The sequence below is a fragment of the Columba livia genome, chromosome 7, assembly GCF_036013475.1.
Source record: "Columba livia isolate bColLiv1 breed racing homer chromosome 7, bColLiv1.pat.W.v2, whole genome shotgun sequence".
NCBI classification, from domain to species: domain Eukaryota; kingdom Metazoa; phylum Chordata; class Aves; order Columbiformes; family Columbidae; genus Columba; species Columba livia.
This window is the reverse complement of record NC_088608.1, coordinates 19950955-19964796: the sequence shown is the minus strand read 5'-3', so window position 1 is coordinate 19964796 and position 13842 is coordinate 19950955. Positions and strand designations below refer to the sequence as shown.

The 13842-nt window shown below is 37.3% G+C and overlaps 1 protein-coding gene and 1 long non-coding RNA gene across 15 annotated transcripts in view; one reads left to right on the top strand and one right to left on the bottom strand.

Annotated features, from left to right (window-relative positions):
* The window catches only part of LOC110360746 (uncharacterized), a 138224-nt gene extending 137409 nt beyond the window's left edge, over positions 1–815 (bottom strand). For 3 of the 5 annotated variants that reach the window (XR_010473841.1, XR_010473840.1, XR_010473839.1), the window contains exon 1: positions 677–808. This is a non-coding gene — a long non-coding RNA (uncharacterized LOC110360746). Of the gene's footprint in view, positions 1–676 lie in introns of all 5 variants that reach the window. The other 2 variants (XR_010473843.1, XR_010473842.1) reach the window with 2 other exon arrangements.
* A 137-nt stretch (positions 816–952) lies between these two features.
* The window catches only part of LOC102093056 (sodium channel protein type 1 subunit alpha), a 95543-nt gene continuing 82653 nt past the window's right edge, over positions 953–13842 (top strand). For 3 of the 10 annotated variants that reach the window (XM_065069666.1, XM_065069671.1, XM_065069664.1), the window contains exon 1: positions 962–1207. The gene's annotated coding sequence lies outside the window, so the exon portion shown is untranslated. Of the gene's footprint in view, positions 1208–7936; positions 8008–8184; positions 8371–9204; positions 9285–13842 lie in introns of those variants that run through there. The other 7 variants (XM_065069673.1, XM_065069672.1, XM_065069668.1 and 4 more) reach the window with 6 other exon arrangements.

Genomic DNA, 13842 nt, shown 5'->3' with positions numbered 1-13842 from the left:
GCTGATCTCTGACATTAAGTATTTGTGTCCAGTTGCATTACTCTTGATCATGCCTAATCAAACTGTCTCTCATATAACTAGAAAACTTAAGATGCCCTATCTTAGTGAAACCTTGGCTTTCTTTTCTAAGGAGAAACTATATCACTCAAAATACTAATTCAAGCATACTTTATATGTGCATTATCAGTAAGGCTCTTTACTTGCTATTCAAGTATTCAAATAAAATATGGAATACAAGTTATATGCAGTGATTTAAATTAATGTAAAGCTGGTTTTTGTAAACAACAAGGCTGTGTAGGTTTCTAGCTGCTGGCTAACCCTGGATACTTGTTTCTTCTCTAGTGCCCTCCACAAAGGAAGTGTTAATATAACCAAAACAATAATAAACTGAGAAATATTCCAGAGCTTCTCTCCAAAAAATACCAAAGAAATACAAGAAATGCCTGTAAACATCTTCACAACCAGGAATGCATCTTACCCAGCATTTTCTTGAAAATATCAAAATTACTGTAATACAAGCACTTTAATCTCTGTAAAACCAGGTAAAACAGGTAACAAATGGTTATTTTTCTAGAAATTTAGTTGCATGCAGTAAGATTTACTTAAGGGAATAGCACTTCCCTTTGGAAGTTAATCCTGGTATTTTGTTTTATACCGTTGCTTTTCTTCTACTTACCACAATGAGTAACATATAGAGAAACGTATGCAGCAGCTGTCTGTGTCTCTCCTTCCTTACTTTGCCTTGCAGTTGCTCTCCTGTTCACTGTAGCTGTGCAGTCCTCTAGATAAAGAGTGGCGGGAGTTCTGCTACCTTGACAGTAGGTGCAGATGCAGCTTTAGCCCTGGCTGGCTGCCTCATATTCGTAACACCCTCACTCCTTCCGGTCATTCGTTTCAGGGGAGGAATGACACCAGCACTTCTGAGCTGTTCTTATGTTTTCTCCCAGAACACCCAGGGAAAGCAGACTTCGTGATCTCCATGCTAACTACCAGCCTGCCTGCTGCCAGTTCTCCCTACTTCTGCCAGTGATGACATTCAGCTTGCTCCTCCGCACAGGATACAGCACTGATTCCTCATTATGTAAGGCAGTCTAGGTCAAGTGTAGGAGAGACACTGCTGGCCTGAGCAAGCTGGTGGATTGCTTCCTCAGCTTCATGCTTCATGGGGTCTGGAAGCTGGATCCTGATCTTTGCTACATCTCCTTGGGTAAACATTTTTGCATTATTTAAGTGGTTACTGTGCTATTTTTCTATGCAGATAGCTGTCAGCCATGCTGTGAATTGCAGAGAGAATTTGCTAGGTGAAACCAGCTCTGTCAGCATGATTGAATGAACAGAGTAGTAGTTCTTCTAGGCATCTCAGCTTTAAGATGCTTTACAAATAAATAAATCATAAATTGGGTTTGTTTAACAAACATCTTTTCTAACCGTATGGGGATTATTGTTAATTTGAATGATTAAGCAGTGAATGAAGTGCATTTGCTTGAAGGTGGTGTGGGAAAGCATTATTGGATATAGCTATTAGCTCTGAGAGGTTTACTGCAGTTCCTGGCTGTTGCATTGTTTTAGCCTTGCAGATTACAAATATGCTTCCTTTACTAAACAGAGCAAAATTTTAGCAATTGTATTTAATTGTAGTGAACTCTTCAGTTATTTTTTGAAGTAGCAGTTAAATCCAGGATACTCTTTGCTATTTACTGCATGAATGCGTGAATCTCTATGCTTCTGAAATATGCAAGGTGAATACTGCAGATAAAATTGTATTTAGTGACTGCTCTGCAGAATGCCAGAACAGTACGTGTTAGCTAGATTTATATTACAGCATAGCTTTTTTTTCATGCAGTATGTAGAATGGAAAGATTTTTTTTTTGTATTTCCACCCTGCTGACAAATCAGTCTGTGACAAAACATAGAACAGGTTCGTCCTTAAACAAATTATACGTATTGTCAGGTGCTGGAACATCTGATTATACTGGAATGCAGCAGAAGAGGCCCTGGAAAGTAACAGCATAACACTGATACTGCAGCATCATGTAGGGGAATTCAGCAAGGCTAGCCTGCTTGTTAGGGACAGTTATTATATAGTAAATTTTTTAATATTTTGAGAGATTAATTAGAAAACTTATGTTTATGTACAGTACCTTGGACAGCAACTTTTCGGGGTTTTTTTTTCCCCTTTCATGGTACTGTAGCATCTACTGCCTGGGAGGCAGCAGTTGGTAATAGAAATTTAAGGTACATTAATGAATTCCAAAATATAGGAATAGCAAAATAACTGAGAGCGACTTTGGTCAGCATTGTATGAATGAGTTATATTTAACAGCTTACTACCAAGATTTCATTTAATATATTAACTTAAAAATAGTGATGTTTCTATTGAATTATGTTAATGAGTGTCAAAACAGAAAATTAAAAATGCAAAACTATTGTCTATTGACAATATGGCATTTACAGAATTTTCGTGTCTAATAAGTAACTGCTCACTTTAAATAGCGAGGTCCCTTTCTTAAATCAAAATAACATTGAATATTAATAAAAGATTATGTGTTAATATCAGATTAAAACTAATTTTGATGCAAAGAGTGGAAATCCTGTAATTGTGGGTTTTTTTCCCTCACTAGAAACTAGAAGTTCTTCACACCATTCTAGAAATAACTGCTAGAATTTAATTTCAACACTTGTTTGTGAGGTAAATAGTTGCATCATTTTCTTATCATCTTTAAAAGCTCTTTTTCTCTTGAAAAGAACTGTCAAGCAGTTACTTGTCTCTTCATCAGGGTCTTACCTTACTCATTTATTACATTGTGAGAGAAGTTAGGTTCAAGAAAATGTAACTCATTTTTTGGTATCTTGACAACACCCCTGTTGCCATGCAGTGTATTACATTGTATAATATTTTAACACACAATTTTATACTTCGAAATACAGAAGTACGTCTTGCAAACAAACTCTTAAAATAATAGCATAGTATAGAACTTAGAACAAAACTGCTAGGTACCATGAATTATTGTAATGAAGTACTTCAGATTCTTTGCTTCTTGTTGCCTGAAGTGTTCTAAAATAGTTGTGCTCTCATATATGCATACACTGTGTTCCTTCCAATCTCAAGTGTGGGTGCTTGAGGTATTTTCTTACAGGCTTAAGGAGTATTAATAGCATATCTATTCAATTAGAATAATGACTTAAAAGAAGACTTATTGTCTTTAAATGTATGATCATTCTCTGGAAGTGTTATTTTTAGTTTTATTGCATCATGGTTCATAGCAGGGCATGCACAGCACTCTCAGCATAGCAAGGTGCAGATGCTTCAGTGGGATACAAAGTGTTAGAAAATGGTGTTTCCTGTGTGTATTTATCTTTCTTATACTCTGGTCTATCACGTTGGGTCTGAGAAATTGAATCTGAGCTTCAAGGTATGTTTTGAATCCACTACAGTGCAGGATATTGACCATTAGTGGTCAGTGCCTCCTCCTGGTATTTTTCTGTGGTTTACTGGAATTGTCTAATCCATGGCTACCTCAGTAGCTTGCTTTCGGTATTCTATATATTCCCTCACATCACAATAAGCAGCTTGAGTTTCTGACAAACTTTTCTCTTCACTTTTCTTCCCAGTGCTAGAGTTTTCTATCCTGAAAGGGAGTTTCTCAGCTCTCTTCATAGCCATGGAAATGTCACTAAAACCGAGGAGCATGGAAACAGTATAGAAGTGTGTGAGCAACATTATTTTTAGAATAATGTGTTTAGCATAAACAGTAGTGAAACCAGTTTTTGTAATCCATAACATTAGCAAAGCATAGGAGTATACATTAGACTATTAGTTTCTGTAAAGATATTTATATTTCAGATTTTATCATCCCATTTTAATTGAGTAGTAGAGGTATATTTTGTGATTACAGTCATGTGCTAAGTTAGTGCTAAATTGAAAAAGAAAGGCTTCAAACATCTGTGTTTTAGTTTAACTTCATGTATCATCTAAATGGAAGAGTGTCATAGTACAATTCACAAGCTTTCCAGGTAAGTCTGGGCTCTCACAAATGCAGATCTTTGATTATCCAGAACTGCCAACTTTTATTTGCATCTAGTACACAGAAACATTCCAAATGTTTAGAAGATACCTGTTTAGAAGCTGGTAGATATACTCTATTCCTTGTGCAAAAAGTTATTTTTCTTCTTATTCAGAGGTTTTCCCTGCTTTTCATTGAACCTGGTTTGATGCAATCTTCTGTGTTGCTACAGTCCACGTCATTTTTCCAGGTCCTGGTTTTCCATGATGATGTTTTTCCATCCTTAACTGCTTGTATAGCTCTTCTGTGACTGCAGTATGATTGATTCACAAATTTAGAAAGACAAAAAGCGCCCGGGATTATCAAGTTCACCTGCTTATCCATGGAGGATATTGGAGGGCTCATTCCTTACATATTAGATATACATATACTCCATCACCTGTTTTTCACACCCACTGCAATTCTCAGAATTCATTCTTGGAACACTACAAAGTGATACTTTAAAGCATCATAGGAGATTTCTTCATGTTTTGATAAATTAAATGTACCTCAGACACTGTCATTAAAAAAATGTGTATACAAGTTGCTGTTAACACTTTATTCATTGTGTATATAAAAAACACTCTTCTGTGTTGTTGCTTTCATGGCTTACTGCCATGGCTGAACATCCAAACATCAAAAAGTTAATTTTAAAGGTTTCTCTAGATTGTACGAACTGTAATAGTTGCATTGCAAATGCTGAAAGAGAATAGTGATAAAAAGAGCTACATTCTCTTTTTCTTCAGCTGGAGTTCACTATAGGTTGCTTTCAGAAAGGGAACTGTGTTGCAGAGGATCACAAGAGAAGGACTTCCAAATTAATCCTGTCATGTGCTGAAGAAAAACAGAAGTTCCTAGTGCTTGGTTATCACTAAGGATGGGCAGTTTGTGACACTTGAGCAAAAAATATGCTGGGCTGTTCTTCATCAGTGCTCTTAAATATTTGCAAAGTAATTCCTGAGGCAGAGCCAAGAGCAGAAGTGGTCAAAATCCGTGTGAGGGCAAGTGAACCACAAATCTCCATTAATGCAAACTTACCAGGTCTGCAGAATCTGAAGTCTACAAAACTGCAAGCTCAAGGCTGCAAAGGGCGTTTGCCTGGCAACTGTGTCCCTGCTGTGCAGGGCATGGAGGTGCTTTCCTTTGGGCCTGTTGGAGGGTTGCTTCAGCCCAGGCCCATTCAGATGTCTGCTCCTTGGGCACTCAGGATGAGAGTTGTCATCATCCCTGCAGGAAGAAGTGATCAGAAATTTCCAAAGTAAATGCCATGACTATCCCGGACTTGCTTGTGTTTGGTAATTATTTTATGAGCTATTAGCAGTGTCCTATTTGTTTAGAGACAGCAAAAAAGACAAGTTGGAATTCTGGGGGAAGAGGAGAGACCATGTGTTATTTACTAACTTTCACTTCATCTCAGAATTGGAGTAGCTGTGGTTGAGAAATCTATACTTTTTCATAATTATTGTTGTTTTCTGCAGAATTCAAGGGATTTGGCCCCTTAGCAGTTGGGAAGAAGCTGCTATTGTGTTGATAAAGTCTTCTTTCCGAGACTGTATATCAGATGGCAGTCTGGTTCAAGGAGCCACCAAAAGAGCTTGTTAAGATAACCACAAATCCTATCAGTTTTCCTGACACTTAAGCTGGTGGACCTGAACTTGAGCATCTGGTTATGCCAGTGTGACATGAAAATTGAGCCATGAGAAAGGGTGCTTTAAAAAAAAGCTTTCAGTACTTTAGAAATCTCCAAGTATCATTAACAAAGTCAGTGGTCATTAAACATCCTATGCTGCACCTCAACTGATGCTTACTGAAGGATGTTTTAGGACTATTGGAAACTTTATGCTTTCGTAATGCATTAAAATTATGTCTGAGCTGGGGGGAAATTTAGTGTGGTCAGTGTTATGTTCAGGATGAAAACTGTAGGCACCTGAGGTATCTCACAGATATTTACTACCCAGTGTTTATTGTTCAAGCTATCCAGATTCTTAGTTTATTGTTTTATTTTGTGGTGTTTATTGCATTTCAAAATGCAATATTTTAAAGGAACTATACCTATAAAATGTCAAACACGCCCAGACTGTAGCAAAGACTACAGGAACTCATTAGAACTTCAAGCTGAGGAGTAAACATTCTGCCTTTCAACCTAGTGATAAATCTGTGTTTGTAAACACCAGACAATTCATCATTTCCAGAAACATCCTTCATGAGGGAATGATCAGTTGGCATCAGCAATTGTATCTGGACATCTGTTTAGTATTTAAAATCTTAAGGATGATTCTGAGTCAGAGGTGCTACTAGTACAACAAAGTAATTTGTTACCTGCAAGTGTTCTTTATGGCCCTGAAGAACTTTGCAAATGTATGAAAAAAAGATAACCCAGTTTCTACAATTATACCTAAATAAGAATCAAACAGTTAAAGAGTGTGTTACCAGCTGATAATAATAAGATAAGGGTTTACAGCTCTTTCTACCTCAAGGTCAGAGAACTGAAGTACATTTGGGTGGTGAGGAGCTATCTGAGCTACTGAGCAGCTGACCAGTAGTGCCAGCAGAAAAGCTGGATTCGAAACTGGCAATCATGGCAGCAGCGAAACGTGACCACATGTGAAGCCTTTCTAAATCCGTGTCCAGGCACGTTCAAAGGAGACAGATTGCGTGGTTGTATTCAACCTGGTCTTGCCCTTTGTAGGATAGTATTTGGGTCTTAGTATTTGGTTATATTATGGTGTGTTTTAACTAAATATTTAGTGTCATAAGGTTGATTGCTGTGTTCTTTTAATCACTGTAGTATTTGCAAAGAAAAAATTTATGAGATTAGATTTCAGTGTTAGAACAAGCATTGATAAATGCTTGACTAGTAGGTATTCTGCTGAGAGGCTCCAAGTGCTTGTTGTGAAGGGCCAAACATGTAAGGCCAACACTGGGAGGTGGAGAAATTTGGTTTCACATAGCTGGGATTCAAGCAAAAATTTAAGCAGTCAAAAACTTTGTTATGTAAAATATTAAAGATCAGAACAGTACTGGAATTGACTCTAGGGGATCAAACTCATTATAGCTGCCCGGGGTCACTGAATCGCTGACTAATATGTGAAGGATCAGTTATATCACAGATGACAGCCTTATTGCTTACAGGTATTAATTAGGTTTATTTTCTTTTGTCTTTACTTGCCAAAATTGTATTACACCATGAAAGAAATGCAATATTATTTTTGGCCCTTCTTCGTTGCATCTCTCACCTTCCAAGTCACTGCACCCTCCCTTTCCTGCAGTACTTTGCCCACTCCCCTCGGCGTGACTGAAAGAAGGGGTTTCAAAAGTGTTCGCTGATGCACATCCCAGTTCTGCTTCTTTTTCCTTTTCTTTTGTCAAGAAAGCAAAACAGGAAATACATAATGCTGTCCGATTTAGCTCAAACTGAGGCTGGTCCAATGCAGCTGGAGTTTGCTGGATTAGCAGATACTGTTACTTAGCAGTCTGAATTTTAATAAGGAGCATTTTTTGTCCAAGTTCCAGATTTGGCTGTGCAGCTGTCATCTGAACACAGGACTGTATAGCTCTGACGTGGCAGTCGTGTACCAGGCTGCGTGATTGGCAGCGCAGTCTGTAATAGATGGACACGTCACATGACTCTGGCACAGGACATTTTTTTTCTTTTATTGATCCCATGACTGAAGATATTGAATCTACCACCAGCGCTCAGCAGGGAGGTTTAAAACAAGACAGAGGACAGGTAGCGTTTGCTTGTGACATGCAAGGGCTGACCTAGAAAGGTTTTCTTGTGCTTTCGTAACAGACCACCTTCCACCTTTACCCAAAGTGTTTCCTTCTCATGTTTCAGAGACAAATAATTAACAGAAAAGAATGAAAATTAATGAACATTTTTTGGATAAGGACATGTACTCAGAACAACCCCTGCCCTTTGTTCTTGCTGAAGGAGCATGCGGCTATAGGTTTTCAGACCCGTGTAAGTCGGAATCTCTTGCAAACCTTTACAGCTGGTTGGTTTCGTTTGCCGGTAGATGGGGCTGTCCGTTAAGGCGATGGCTCAGTATATTTTTTTTTCCTTCTCCCTTTTTTTCTTTCTTCACCTTCCTCTCTGTCTCTCTCCGCCTCCCATTTCCCGCGTTTCCCGCCCCGCTCTCTATTTCTTTTTGCCTGCTATTTGCTGATTTGTGTTAGGTACCATAGAGAGAGCCTCAGAACAGGAAGCAGAGAATGCAGCAGAGAAGCAGAGACGATACTGCAGAGGTTTTTGTGGGCTTTTTTTGTTTGTTTGTGGGTTGATTTTGTTGTTTTGTTTGTTTTTTGCTTCGCATTGAGAATGCAGGTATTTATAAGTACTTGGTAATCTTTTGGAGCTAGGAACCTGAAAAAGTTTATTAGTGAACATTTAACATTTCGAGCATTTCATCATCACTATCTATGAGGTTCTGTGGTTTTTTTTTTGTTTGTTTTGTTTTGCTTTTGTTGTGGTTTTTTTCCCCCTCATAATACATTTGAAATTCATATTTTATCAGGTAAGACAGCAAGATGTTAAGTCTCAGACCTTAGTTAATTTGTTAGCTGTCCACATGGGGTGCCCCCCCCGCCACTTTTAAAAATCATTTTGTCATGCTTGATTGGTAGTTATCGTGAAGCATATAATTAAGGAGAAAATCCAATTCTCCTATTTTTTAAAAATGTTTCCAAATCTGCAGTTGGGTCTTTTTGGCAGCACAGCATTTTGTTACAAGATGGATCTCATTGGCCTTTTATTTTTGGGTGTTTGCCAGTTTCGGGGGATCATGCTGAAATTATTATTCAAGGTTTTTCCTCTGAACTGTTCAGAAGTCAACAGAGATCACATTGTTCCTTCACATGGAAAACATATTAAGGGCTAAAGCAAGTAATGTTGCAGTTGATATACTAGCATTGCAGGAGTGTTCAGCTTTTCTTCCCATAGAGAAGCTCTGCTTTAAGGCCAAATGCTTCACGCAAATGTTTGAGGTTTACTTAAGGAAGAAAAGGCTCTTTTTCCCGCTCTCCCCGTCTCCCTGTGCCCTTAGTTTTTCTGATCAGGTACACTGCTAGAAGCTCTTACTTTGGTTTATACTGATCAGGCCTGGTTGTAATACTGTAGATGTAACTCGGTTCATCTGAACCGTCTTGCTTTTTCAAACAGCACAAGAAATTTGCCAGGTGGACATCGAGCTCTTTCAGCATCTTTTCTAAAATGGATTTCTTCTCTGCTGCTTGTCTGAGGTATGTGCTTAAAAGACTCCCACTGAACTAATTTATCTGGGATTGGGCTGTCTGTTCAACCCAGCCGCCCTTCGTCCCCGCTTGGAAAAAGTTGTTGATCATTCCGCAGTATTTGAAAATGGATCGGTGTTTTCTGTCCTGATGAAAATTGATTCAATTGTACTTATTCCAGAAATGCTTATTTTGTAGCAATGGTGTCAAACTCCTGAGCTACATCATCTGATATTAGTGTTGTATTCTTGAAATGCACGTACTTTTCTGTTGTATTTTTTAGGCTTGAGTGATATGTTAAGCTAAAGTACAAAGGAAAAAAGACTGTGCTAAAAATTACTCTGCGAATCTAATGTGAAACAATAACAGGATGATTGCTGTCAAGACTGACACCCTGTTGGTTTATTCTGTTGAGCCTGGTTTGTGTGATCTTGAATATCTGCTGAAGTATTTAGACTTAAGAAAGCAAATCAGTGACAGGCAGCCTTAAACTGATTGTCCTCATTTGCCAGGTAGTCACAGAAAGTTTTCATTATTTTAAAGAGGGTATCAATGGTGGGGGGTGGTGTGGGGGTGTGGAAGTAAGACATTTAGCCTGTCTCAAGGGATGGCAAATTTTTATTGCATAAAGCTTAGTATAATCAGTACAATTCTACAGAAATTCTAGGAAAACAGCAGCAATTTGCATAATATCTTGTACCAGAAAGAAATCATTTCAAAAGTCTGACCATAATGACTTACAGGAAAATTATATAGATGAATGTATATAATCGAATCATATATCTCATCAGTTGTTTGCAACAATACTTTATGTCGGGGCAAGGGTGCTTTATTATTTATCACTGAAATCTGCATTGAAATTGTCATAATCTAAACTTGCTTTGAAGTTTCAGAAGTTGTAAATGTCAACAACTGAGATATTTGGAAACTAAAATAAATGACATATTATTTAGTTTTTAAAACGAAGGTGGTCTGGGACTAGAAGACCTTTAGAGTGTCTATGAAATGACACTTCAATGTACTATCCCAATGCCAAGTGCTTTAAAGGACAGCTGCTTGTTGACTTTTAAGCCTGGCATCACTGCTACTGTCCATGTCACACCACATCCTTCCAACATGTGAATTCTGCTGTAAGAGTTCGATGCATTAATGACAGAAGCAAATATATTTAGGGGACAAAATCACAAAGCTTAGCATTATATTTTGTCTCTTAAATGGTATTTTACTGATTTTTTTGCTATCATTTTTGTCTATCTGATATTGAAGAACTGAGATTAAAGAAGAATGTTTTCCTTCTCTTAGTTGTGAGAAATATTCTGTCAGTAATTAGAAGTGGATAGTTCTTTGCAAATTTCTTTTGAAAAGGGGCAAAAAGCTTGAACTAATTTCTGTGTATATGTATTTAGAACTGTGATGCTCTTTGGGATGAATGTCTTTTATTGTATTAGTTTTCTGAACTCCATTACCAACTCACCTGTGGGAAAACATGTTTGGTCTTTTGGGCTAAACATCATGAAGAGATTTGTTGATTCTCTTCCAGTAGTAGGAACATATTCTACCTTCTTTTTCTCTGCTGGAGACAGCAGATATATATAGGAGGCAGGGGGATTCCACAAGAGTAAGAGACCCATATTTGTCCTGTAGACTTTCTGTTGATGCCAAAATGAATACAACAGAAGGCAAACTAAATTAAAAATTGAACAATATATATTCACACTTGTAAACTGAGAAACAAAATGTGCTGTCAGTAAGACATACTGGAACAAGAAGACCATTAGGCTTTTTTTAGCATAATGTTTTAGAGCACTTAAGAGATCAAATTGCTCAAAGAGAAAACCATCATAAATCTGAAACATTCTAAAATCGGAAAAAAAAAAAAGGAACCTTTGAGTAAATTTTAACCATTAAAAGCTACAACTCATGTTTCTGACTGAATCTAATCTTGTAGGGAGATGGGGAGTAACATGGAAGTTCTTCAGATGTTTGTTCCCAAAACTCAGTAGTTCTGGCACATATTACTTCCATTTTTTTTCTAGATGTAGGTTTGTTCTCTGTAGAATCCTATCCATAAAAACAAACACAAGTTGGATAGAAACAACTGAAAGTCTGGTGTGGGTGGAGTAATTAGGTAAATGACAAATGTATAGACTCAGAAATGATTGCCCTTTCCATAGTGAGGTTAGTCCAATTTCTGGAAAACGGGCTGATCTCTTTTTACTGAATATTAGTACTATTTATTTAAAGAATCACTGTGATCTCTTACCGAATACATGGCTGTTCACTGTTTTCAGGCTTCCTGTCTCTTGGTGATTACTGTGTCCTAAGTTCTGTCTCTTGCATTTCCACCAGTGTGTGCCTGCAGGTCCCTTTCACAGAGCTATCTAGCTCTGACAAAAATAGTTGATTTTTTTTTTGCACTTATTACCAAAATTTTGAGTACGACCCTTCCCTGCCATACTAAATATCACTTGAAGAAAATGGATTTCTGAGTGAGCCACAATTCTGTTTACTATTTGCATTTATCAGCCCTGGAAGGCCCTCTCCTTCCTCTTTGTGTTAGGAAATTCTCATTATGTTGCTTTTTCTGAACACAGGTTTCCATTGCTTTTTGTCTCAGCAGTATCCCAAGCATCTCTGGCCATCTTTCCAGGGCTTTATGTTAAAGTGTTTCCATTCTTATTTTTATTAATTTTATCTATTTTTTTTTCACACATCTATTAAAAAAAAAAAGAGGACATAACCCTTCTATTTTTGGCTTCAGAAACATTCAGCTCAGTTTATGCTTTCAAGCTTTATCCCATCTCATGCCTTCTATCTTGGTAATTTATTTTAGTACCTTGTAAACACGCAGATCAATCTTTTTCATCTTTCTCCTACTCCTTAAACAGATTCTCTGATTTGCTTCCAGCATTGGCTCTTTAGAATTACTTCATAATACAGTTCAAAACACTGAAGATCATCCTCCTGGTAAAACAAAACAAAAACAAACAAAAAGCCAAATCCTGTCAAAGTCAGAAAGAAAAGCTTAGGAATAAATGTAAAGCCTTGAGTGATTCAAACAAGCCGTATTTAATAGTGGTATTGGTCAAAGATGACAAAACTAAGCAGCGGCTACAGTACTTTTCAACTGAAGTAATGTATCTGGAGGATGCTTTCAAATGCATGGTTATTTAAGTGCATTTTAAGCCAGTCACTTGACTGTGTTCCAGATGTATTTGCCTGCAGTACTTCCATCCTCTCATTCCTCCCTGGATTCCATATTCTACTTACTCTTCAATGGTGTTTACTTTAGAGCGAGATCTTTCATTTTCTTAAATGATCTAAAGCATCTATCTGTTTTGTTGCACATTATTGTAGGAATTTGCCAGCAGGAATTCATGACCAAGATACTTCTGAGGGAGGTGATAGGTGCTCCTCCTAGGAATGTCCCAGCAGGGCTCTTTCAGTGTCTTTGCAGGATTCCTGGAGCAAGTCTAGAAGTGAAAACAGAAGGGAAGAGGCGGGTGGATCATTAGCAGCTGATGCTGAAGATGAATTCTGCTCTTTATGTTCCTAGTGGATGGAACAGGAAGACTGAAGAAATGGGCTTATCCAGATGAGATACATGGAAAAAACTTTGTAAGACAAATGATAGTGAAGAGTGGCAATAGAGTATCAGGGAATATTTTGTCCTGAAGATCTGTAGGAAGGGGTTAGATGAAACATCTCTTGGGAAATATAATAGGTATAGCAATTTTGCCTTGGACAGGAAGATGAACTGGGTGGCCTCTGATAATTGTTTCCAAACCAATTTTTCTGCGAGTCTACAAAAAGAAGTAGATAACTGAGGTACAACAGACTTAAAGAAAAGTATGTAATCAATTATATAGGGTCCAAAATAGGCCCTCTAGAAACTATCTTCAGTAGGATTTTCTTAAAGTATATAAGCCTCTCCTCAAGACATTTATTCTACAGTATATTCTATGTATGTCTTGATAAATATACAGTCTGCAACACCAAATGTATTGTTGTAAAGAGCAGAAAACATGTCCTAAAAAGTTATCTAATTTTGTGGTGTTTCTTTAGATTAAATAGGCTTTACTAACCTTAGTGAGTATGCGAATAAAAGGAGTAGGAAAGGATATTTGAAAAATCTGATTGACTCTTACTATCAGGAGAATACCATACATTTAATTAAAAAGCATTTTTAAATTGGTAGTTTATCTTCAGCAGAGAAGTACAACACTTCAAAAGCTGGTTAAAGTGAGTGTTCCAGAGCCATTTCAATGTTCTATATTTTATGTTAATATTCAGTATTTTTCACAGCTGAGAAACACAATCTGATACATTCATTTTCTGAAATGAAAGCCTAAATAATGCCAGACATATCACATGAAATGTGCAGTGATGGATAGAAACAGACAACTTTTCAGAGCGCCATACTGGCTACGTTAACCGTGCTTAATTGAAAAAGAAGTTATCCAATAGTTTTTAAAATATTTTTTCTTAAACATTAACTATGTGATTCAAATATTATCTAGAAATCTCACATTTGAACATTTTTACCTTCAGCTCAACTTATTTTCTC